Source organism: Myxine glutinosa, chromosome 4 (assembly GCF_964187855.1).
Source record: "Myxine glutinosa chromosome 4, kmMyxGlut1.1, whole genome shotgun sequence".
NCBI classification, from domain to species: Eukaryota; Metazoa; Chordata; class Myxini; order Myxiniformes; family Myxinidae; genus Myxine; species Myxine glutinosa.
In genome coordinates this window covers 91,356,417-91,365,872 of record NC_136264.1, presented here as the reverse complement: position 1 = coordinate 91,365,872, position 9,456 = coordinate 91,356,417, and the positions used below count along the sequence as shown (strand labels likewise).

General features: G+C 35.4%; 1 long non-coding RNA gene across 3 annotated transcripts; it reads left to right on the top strand.

The window, feature by feature from the left end:
• The first annotated feature begins 1,362 nt into the window (after positions 1-1,362).
• On the top strand, positions 1,363-3,131 carry LOC144891778 (uncharacterized). Of its 3 annotated transcripts, none has more exons than XR_013623105.1 (4): positions 1,363-1,948; positions 2,039-2,191; positions 2,519-2,648; positions 2,869-3,131. It is a non-coding gene; the product is annotated as an uncharacterized LOC144891778 (long non-coding RNA). The 3 variants fall into 3 exon arrangements; XR_013623106.1 differs by having other exon boundaries at positions 1,364-1,948; positions 2,068-2,191; XR_013623104.1 differs by having other exon boundaries at positions 1,372-2,191; positions 2,869-3,129.
• The last annotated feature ends 6,325 nt before the right edge of the window (positions 3,132-9,456 follow it).

The following is a 9,456-nucleotide window of genomic DNA, read 5'->3' as shown; positions in this document are numbered from 1 at the left end:
GGAGTCCGCCGTTGTGTGCCCGAACTCTCGCAACCACAGCTGCCTGCATCGATGCACCATTTATGGACCACATGTCTGTGGCTGAGCACCACTTATGGACCCCACGGGTTTGGGCATGGCCCCTCTGCTGGAACCGGCCATAATGGCCCGAGATCTTGCTGGCGGACGTTGGTAACATGGCACCTATGCCATACAGGTGAACCACTCATAGTCGGCCCTGTGGGCCATAAATAAAACACAATGGACACGTTCTGTGCTTGTTTTTATTATTGCAAATAGGCCGCCAGCAAAGAAGAAAGACAACATCTGGAAGAACGACAATAGCCAGCAGAGGGAGCCGAAGAGCAAGACACCAGCACGGGGTTTTTTATATTTTTATGAACTGTGGTGACTGTGCACTGAATGGTGCTTTGTGGTGCTTTGGTGGGGTTTTGGTGCTTTATGGTGCGTCGATGCAGTGCAGGCTCTCTCCACCCCCCCCCCCCCCAAAAGAACAATCACAGGTCCTGGGTTAGTTTTGTAAATACCAGCGTCAATTGTAAATAATGCTCCCCACCGTAAATGTGTAGTTTGAAAACCATTCCGCAATTCGGTTAGCTGTGGGCGTAAGTCTGTTAGGCAGGGTGCAATGCAGCAGGGGGGCATACTTATTTGTGTTTTAAAACTGTCACACCCAGGGTCAGGTTAAATGTAGAGGGAACTACACCTACGTGCCACACTAAAGGTAAAAGTTTAATAGGCCTGGGACGTGTCTCAGAGGATGAGGGTGCAGTGTTGTGGATTTGAGAATTGTGTTTTTTTGTGTGTAAATATTGTTGTGGAAATCAACCAGATTCACAACGTGTTCCATATGTATGGTTTAATCTCAATCAGATCTGTACATCATCCTGTAAAGTACATCAAGCAACATACATGTCAGGATCTAGGCATCATATGAGAAGATTGAATATATCAGTCAATGCAAGCAAACCTAGAATATAGGCGGGTACGTACCATTCAATTCTACATGGCATTAGTAGTGTAATAATGTTGCTTCTGGGACACCTCCGTTTAACATGGGAAATCCCTATCTAATGTCATTTACCCCCTTGTCTTTTTCAAAAATCATAAACACCTCTATTTCTCCCACCCTCATCTTTATGAACCTTTTGTCTGTAGTACCTATCCTTAATGTTGTTCATTAGACCACTCAAACACTACAAATATTTGTTTTCTCTTATAGACCTATCATCCTTCTTCTACATATCATCTGGCAGATTAATCTTTGACCCATTCACTTCCATATTGCCCCTAAAGACCTCTATTTCTCTCACCCTGTTCTTTACGAACCTTCTAACCTTTTGACATGCTATCCTTATTCATTAGACCACTTAAACACCTGTGATCCTTCTGACCTTATGGACCTTTTAACCTTTTACTCTTAATATCATCTGGTGAATATAACCCACTCAAACAACGACCCTACAAATATTTGTTTATGCGTGGGAAATAATTTAATTCTCCTACAACTCTCCTCACCGTCTCATCCAACTCACCGGTATTTAAATTAATTCTCTTATTTGTTTTGTGAACTTTTTTACCAGTTGCCTTTTCAATTATACTTATTTGATATTTTTTACATTCATTTTGTTTTCCATTTATATACCACTCGAACCTTTTCTAATTAATAGCTCACTGTTAGGCTCATGCTCACTCGAACCACATACCTTGAGAAATGACGTTGTTTCACTTGGATAACTTCCAAGGAATTCTCTTTGTCTTGTTTCCTGTTTTTCACAAACACACGCCCTCAGTTTCCAAAAGCTGACAAGCACTTCAGTTCCCCGAAATACATTTTGTTCATTATAAAAAGAGAGGTCTCCGAATGGGACATTTAAACATTGTGAACGAAGATGAGCTTGTCTTATTCCAGTCTTTCCTCTGATGAAGAATACTCGCCAGGACATTGGTAAGTTCATTTGGTATTAAACACTGTTAATGAGAGCTTTGTATGTGATTAATTATACAACTAATAATTTATTTTTCCTATTCATTGCAGCAATTCAAATATTGTAAATATCCTGGCAGAATTTCAAGTTGTTTCTCAAGAGTTCCACAACGAACTGAATACGGGTTTGAATAACCTACCTCCGAGATGGTGGGCTCAGAATGAATTCAATGTTTCACCGTTCTTAGAAAATTCACGTGAAAGGTATGATAGAAAATAAAAAACGAGAGGTGTGTGCATGTGTGTGTGCATGTGTGTGTGTATGTGTATGTGTGTGCATGTGTGTCTGTGATTAAAATAGAGAGATCGAATTGTGAGGAACAGAAATGAAAAAATGAGATTGTGTGTGTGTGTGTGTGTGTGTATGTGTGTGTGTGTGTATGTGTGTGTGTATGTGTGTGTGTATGTGTGTGTGTGTGTGTGTGTGTGTATGTATCTGTGAATGTGTGTGTGTGTGTGTGTGCGTGTGTGTGATGTTTTGTCAGGCTTACTTCAGCATATAATAGTAATTTCTCCTTATTTTGTTTGCAGTATTAACCTCGAAGACCAAAATTTTGAGTGGGATGATTTTGATTCCCCAAGGAGTGGTTATTTCCTACCAACCTGTGAACCTCTACATTTTCAACTCAACGATCTTGACGCTAAGCTGGATTTTTTCGAGGTAAGCATGTGTGTACGTGTGTGTGGTTCACCGTTTATAATAGGTACACCATATCCCTGCGCATCGTAAGAGGTGATTCAGGGTTGGTGTCAGGAAGGGCATCCGACCCTATATTAATAATAATAATAATAATACATTTATTTTGTATAGCGCTTTTCAAGACGCTTTGACATGGAACATAAATATGAAATAAATATCTCTCCCCTCTTGTCTTTAATAGAAAGAGATTCAAAACCTGAAGACATCTGCTGAACCAACCTTTGACTTGTGCTGGGAAGAAATTGATGACTTATGCTGGGGAGAAGTTGAATGTATACCTCAAGAAAAATGTTTTAATAATATAAAGATTTTAATGTTTTCAATATTTATATATATTTGTTTTGTTTACAATTATTTAATTATTAATTACAAAAAGAGAATAAAGGAGGGAACGGGGAGGTGCACCCCTGCCAAAGACCCTTCACCCCCCTCATCCCACCCCTCCCCTCCCCTTGTGTGTGTGGGGAAGGTGGGGGTGGGATGAGGGGGGTGAAGGGTCAAGGGTGGGGGTGCACGGAGGGTGGGGGATGATGGGTGTGGTCTGTGTGGGCGGGGTCTGTGTGGGCGGGGTCTGTGTGGGCGGGGTCTGTGTGGGCGTGGTCTGTGTGGGTGTGGCTTATGATTTTAATTTATTTAAATTTTTTTTTATTACCACTAATTAAATTAGCTAATCTGGGTGGGGTGAATAGAAATGTTGTTTAATGAATTATTAGCTTTGTTTTTTGTAATTCTTGCGAGTAAAATGAACCCAAGATTTCTTCTCGATTTATATCATTTAATTTGTAGGTCCAAGGGACTGTATCCATTACATCAACGATTATAAATAATTCATTAGTCCATTTTTGTGTATAACCTTTCTCAAAATGGCTTTTCCATTTGTATATCCTTACAATATCACCAACTTTGAACTTGGGCTTTCTCAAATTAATCTCCTTTTCATATTCTAATTTTGTAAATGTTTCTGATGGTTTTGATTTTGTTGATGAATGAACTGTATTGTTGTAATCATCTACAATATCCTGAATTAAATACACCCATTTTTGAGAACCGAGTTGTGTGAATTTTTTATATAATTTCTCTTTCAAAGTACGATTAAAACGCTCAATAACAACTGCCTTTCCTTCATTAAAGGTGCTGTATAATTTAATACCCTTCCCCTTAAGAAATTTCATGAATATTTTGTTATAGAACTCTGTTCCCTCATCAGTCCATAACTTCTTTGGTTTCCTTTTATCCCGATCAAATATTAGCTTAAAGGCTAACATTAAAGTATCACCCCTTTTATTTTTTAAAGGGACAACCCAGGCAAATCTACTCCTCAAATCAATAACGGTTAAAGCATACCTGTATCCCCTGTCATTATTCAATTCAATTAAATCAGCGGACCATATGTGGTCAGTGTATTTAGAATAAACCTTCCTTCTTTTAAACTTTGTGATTATAGGTTTGTGTAATTCTTCAGCCAAAAGCTCCTCAGTCTTGATGGCATCATTAGAGCCTAATAGTTTTTTGAGGAATAACCAAGACCAAGTTTCAATTTAGCATTTATCAAATTTCTCACAATAAACCTATCAACTTTCTCTCTCAACGTTGGATTTTGTATCAAAGACAAATTATACAACATTTCGCTGTCGGCTTTATGTTTTTCAGTCAACGTAGTGGTTTTCCCATAAGCAATATCATGCTTCATACACACTTCGTCAACCCTATTTGTAGGTTTAGACCAAGGTTTAGGATTGTCAGCCTCATCTAATCTTTTATCCAAGTTTGTTCCTGGACCACAGAAAGAATACCCTGGAAGGTGTAATTCCCCTGGAATTCCAGTTGTTGTAAATTTACTTCCTGACAGAAACTTTTGTATGTCTCCTCCTCTTTTAGGAGAGATGAATTGGCACTTTTTAGAGCCACATACTTGACATATTCCTTTTTGATAAACTCTATTATTTTTAGCTTTAACATAAGAGATATTTTTAGATTTAGTTTTCTTTTTACATTTGAGACAATAACTCATATTTATTTATCAGAAAAATTCCGACAGAGTATCAAAACCTTTTTGGTTTTCAACATATACATTTCAATCTTTATTTTTAAAACATAAAGAATCCTAAGGAATGCCTTCACTCTCTCCTCCATTTATTTACAAATAAAAACTAACTAAAGTCAATGACACCAACATCATCAATCACATAATCTTTTCCTTCTTCTTCTTCTTCTTCTTCACCACTTTCTCGTTTAAATCTCTGAAATTGAAGACATTGACGTTCTTATTTTTGAAACCATTATCTTCATAAGAGTTGTTAATTCTTTAATTTCCTCTTCGGTGCGTTGAGATTGATTTATTTGCTTTAATACACTCAATCTTTTATGAATCTCAATGATTTCCATCTTTTTATATTTTTCCTCCCTCTCTCTTTGCTCCCTCTCCTCCTCCTCCATTTTCTCCCTCTCCTCCTTCTCCTTTTTCTCCCTTTTCTCCCTTTCCTCCTTCTCCCTTTTCTCCCTTTCCTCCTTCTCATTTTTCTCCCTCTCCTCCTTCTCCTCCTTTTTCTCCCTCTCCTCCTTCTCCTCCCTCTCCCTTTCCTCCTTCTCCTTTTTCTCTCTTTCCTCCTTCTCTTCTTCAACTCCTTCCTCATCCCTTGCTACCCTTGAGTTTGAACCCCAAAGAATATTATACATATACTCATCTGGATTTTGAGATATTCTTGTATCTATAATTATTTTTCTCATAATAGGATACCAATAAGATTTGTTGACGATTTCTAAAAGAGTTTTATATTTCATAACTTTGAGAAGTTCATTTTTATTTAATATTTTAAACAAGTCTCTATTTGTGGGTTTAACAATATCAGTATAAGGCCAGTTTTTAATGACAAAATTCCCATGTATATGCTCCAAATCATAAGGTATGTAATACCGAGCACCCTTTTCTTGTAGGTATCCTTGAATACAAAAATTATAATTCTCTTGTAGTCTTCTTCCTGCCATTTATGTATCAGAAATATATGTGAGATTAATATTATGACAGGTAATACCACCCCATCTTCCCACTACCAAATCGGTTTGTATTCCTCGGCTTTCTATCCTTATCTCATTACCTTCCTTCTTTGTCATGCGAACCATCGCTATACTATCATATATTTTTATTTTCTTAAAATCACGTATTTGTTGTTTACTAATTGTACTTCCACATAAATCCTTATCTTCACCAAGTGGATAATATTCTTCTTTACGAGACTGATTTAAATCATGTAGGTCTTCTATGTTTATTGAAAAAGACCAATTATACCCTAAATCAGGCATATCATACCCCCATTTATTAATTCGCATATTAACTAAATGTCCTTCTTTATAAAATTTAATTGTAAGCAGGTAGTTAAATTCAATGAGGAAAGGTGTATGGTCAGTATAACCAGGTGTTGTGGTTGTAAATTTTACTTGTTTCACAAAACGTGCTGTTTTCTTTAAAGATATATATTGTGATAAATCACTGAATCTAATCAAGTCATTCGCATCTGTAGGGTTTGGATAATTGATTAATTTATAAGTATTCTTCATATTAATATTTTTACTTACACTATATTTTTGTCGTTCAGCCTGTGCCTTTGTATAATAATTTGATAAATCAATATCCTGAGAGGATTTTCCAAAGATAGAACCATCTTTTCCAACATAGGTCATTTATATTAGATAAAAAATGATATCATAAAAATTTTCATTATTGTTGAGTTGAAATAATACATATAAACATAATTGGCCACAACATTTAGAATTAATTTCTTGAACTTGGAATGTTTGATAAACACCATTCTGTAAGAATTGTATTACTTCAACAGGTGGTGGCATACCATAACTATCAAAATAATATTTATCCTGACTATTATGAATACAAACCCAATGAGAACCATTCTGTGTGTCTAAATTCATAATAATATTCTTTGTATTCTTATTTATATGTGTTAATTCATCTCTCATACAAATAACCACATTATCAATTTTTAGTGTTTTACAATACTTGGCTAGTTCTATATTTGACGTTGTATTCTTTCCAAATTGTTTAAACCATTTATCCATTTATTTATGAGAAAGATACAATCCATTACCCCGTTTAGTTAGTTTAACACCCGCTTGAGCGATAGAGGAAAGCATATCACCAACCAACAATCTAGCTTTATCAGGTAGACTTTCAAGTTTTTGAGCAAAATCTACAATTACACCACTTCCACTAATTTGTTTCTCCAACTCCTTGTTATGTCTTTCCAATTCTTTTTGAGCTTTTAGTTGTGCCTTCCTTTCGTTAGCAGTTTTTACCGCTGCTGAAATACCACCAGTCAATGCTCCCGCCGCACTTAAACCAGCAAATAAAGGAATTAGAAACGGGAGAAATCCTCCTCTTGACTCGTCTATTGAATATTTCTTTAACATAGGTTTCGTCATTTTAATTTTAAGTGATCCAACATCATTTAGTGTTTTTACTTGTGTGTGTGTGAGTAAAACATCAATTCTTACAGCTCCTTTTCTTTGAATTGTATTAACATTAATAATACAAGGCTTTTGATTTTGAATACAAGATGTTAATTTATTAAGATTGATTTGATTAACATATACCCCTACCATTTATTTATGAGAAAAAACCTATGTGATATTAATCATAACACCATTATCTGTATTAATCTGTAATTCTGTTTCCTCCAAAAGCAAACAATAAGCATCAACTTCTTCATTCTCCCCTCTTTCAATGTATAGAGAAGTATCCACTCGATTAGACTTTATAGTTTCCTTTTGAGAACTCAGGTCAATTGCGTAGATTGTATATAAACCTTTAAATGCAACCATATCCAAAATAGGATCATTATTACCATTACTTTCACACACTTTTTGGTAGGACTTGTAGGCTTCCGCATAATCATTTTTTTCCCAATCAATTTCCAATCTATCTCGCGGATAAAATGTGCCATCAAGAGAAACCCGAAGTTGTTTCACCTTAGCATTATCACTCAGCGCATTATTCTTATTAGTACCCTCCTCTCCATCTGGTTTTTTTAAAATGAGCCATAGGTATCGTGGCTTTCCTTGAAGAACACCTAAATTCCAAGTGTAGGTAGTGTGTTCCAGTTTAACGTGTTGACATCTTCTTTTAAGGTATGATACATTTAGCGGTTTCTTTGAGTTAAGTCTTCTATTTAACATCTCTTCCGTTTTAAGATTAGGAGTATATTCACTGATATACCAACACAAATCATTAATAACAAATTTATTATTTTCTCCAAAAGCATTTTCATCCCCAAAAAGCAATCTATTTACATTATCATTCCTTTGTAGTTGAAATCTAATTTTAAGCCCATACAAAACTTTATCATAATCACAAAATCCAAATATACCTTTCAGAGGTACTGCTACGGTAAAACTATTCTCAGCTTTTGCGTCATCATTATACATTGACTTCCTTTGACTATAACCAGGGTCTGCGTTTGTACCCGTTGACATATCAGGAATAAAACCCTCAACAGCTCCCTTACCCATTCTATCACTAAACGAATATAGTGTAAATTTCATCATTTCAGATGTAGCAGAGACATAATCAACCGCTTCAACCTCTTGTGTTCCAATATACAGGCGGACACTGTCAAACATTTTCCAGAAGAAATCATTTACGAGTGTAGCATTAGTATTATTCGCAGCCTTAGTGAATTTAAATTTACACAGCAAGAAACTATCAGCTATATTCAAGTAAGTTTGTTGATTATTTATTTCAAAACTTTTTGTTCCGTTTGAATTCCAGTCTGTTCCTGTTATAGCATTTACCTTAAAATAGTCTTCCTTTTTAGTGGAGTTTGAAATGATAATCGTATCATCCAAATCATAGATACTATCAATCGCTTCCATACTTGTATTTATATAGCATTAAAATTGTTGAAACCCTGACCCAAGTATTTTAATGATTTTTTGTCGTTCTTGTGAAGATAGTTGAGTTTTACCTTTTTTTATTTCTTTGATTGCTTGTAATTTATGAGACTCCTTTTGAGCATCTTTTATACTCTTTATAGCACCCGCAACGGAGCCCACGGCAGAAGCAGTTGAACCAATTAGGTCTTTATGTTTAAGGATGGTTGAACCAATACCCATTAGAGTATCAATTATCCCATCTCCTTTATTTCGAAATTGATGACCTACACCCCGTTGTCTCTTAGGTTTATAGTATCCTTTACCCACATACCTTGTATAGTCTGGTGAAAGGAACATGCCCTCCCCTGTAATTATTTTATATTTTCCCAACTCGTGTTTTCTCACAATAACCATTATTTATTTATTGAAAAACTTCACGTAGGTGAATTCTGATGGATATAATTTCATCATTAAAGGATATCATACGATTATCTTGGTCGGTTATCCTAAAATTTACTCTGTATATGGTTTTTCCTGACACAGGTAAATAGACAAGATTTTTTGGTTCCATATTAAATTTATAACCAATCGGGGTTGAGTATGCACTGAATGAAAATATTGTATTTGTTCTTATTCCATCGTTATAAGCACCATCAATCAAATCACAATGAATTAATACTGAATTTATACCGGAGGATATTTGGATAACATTATCACTGTAAAACGTCCCGTTATTTTCAATCTTTTTTGAAGAGAAACCCAATAGCTCTCTAAACGAATTTTCAATCGTGAAATCAACTTTATAATTATTTTTAAGTTTAATAGTTGATTTTGAAGTGTGTTTTTGAATATCTATTACAATATTTTTTGGTTCATCACCTTTTTC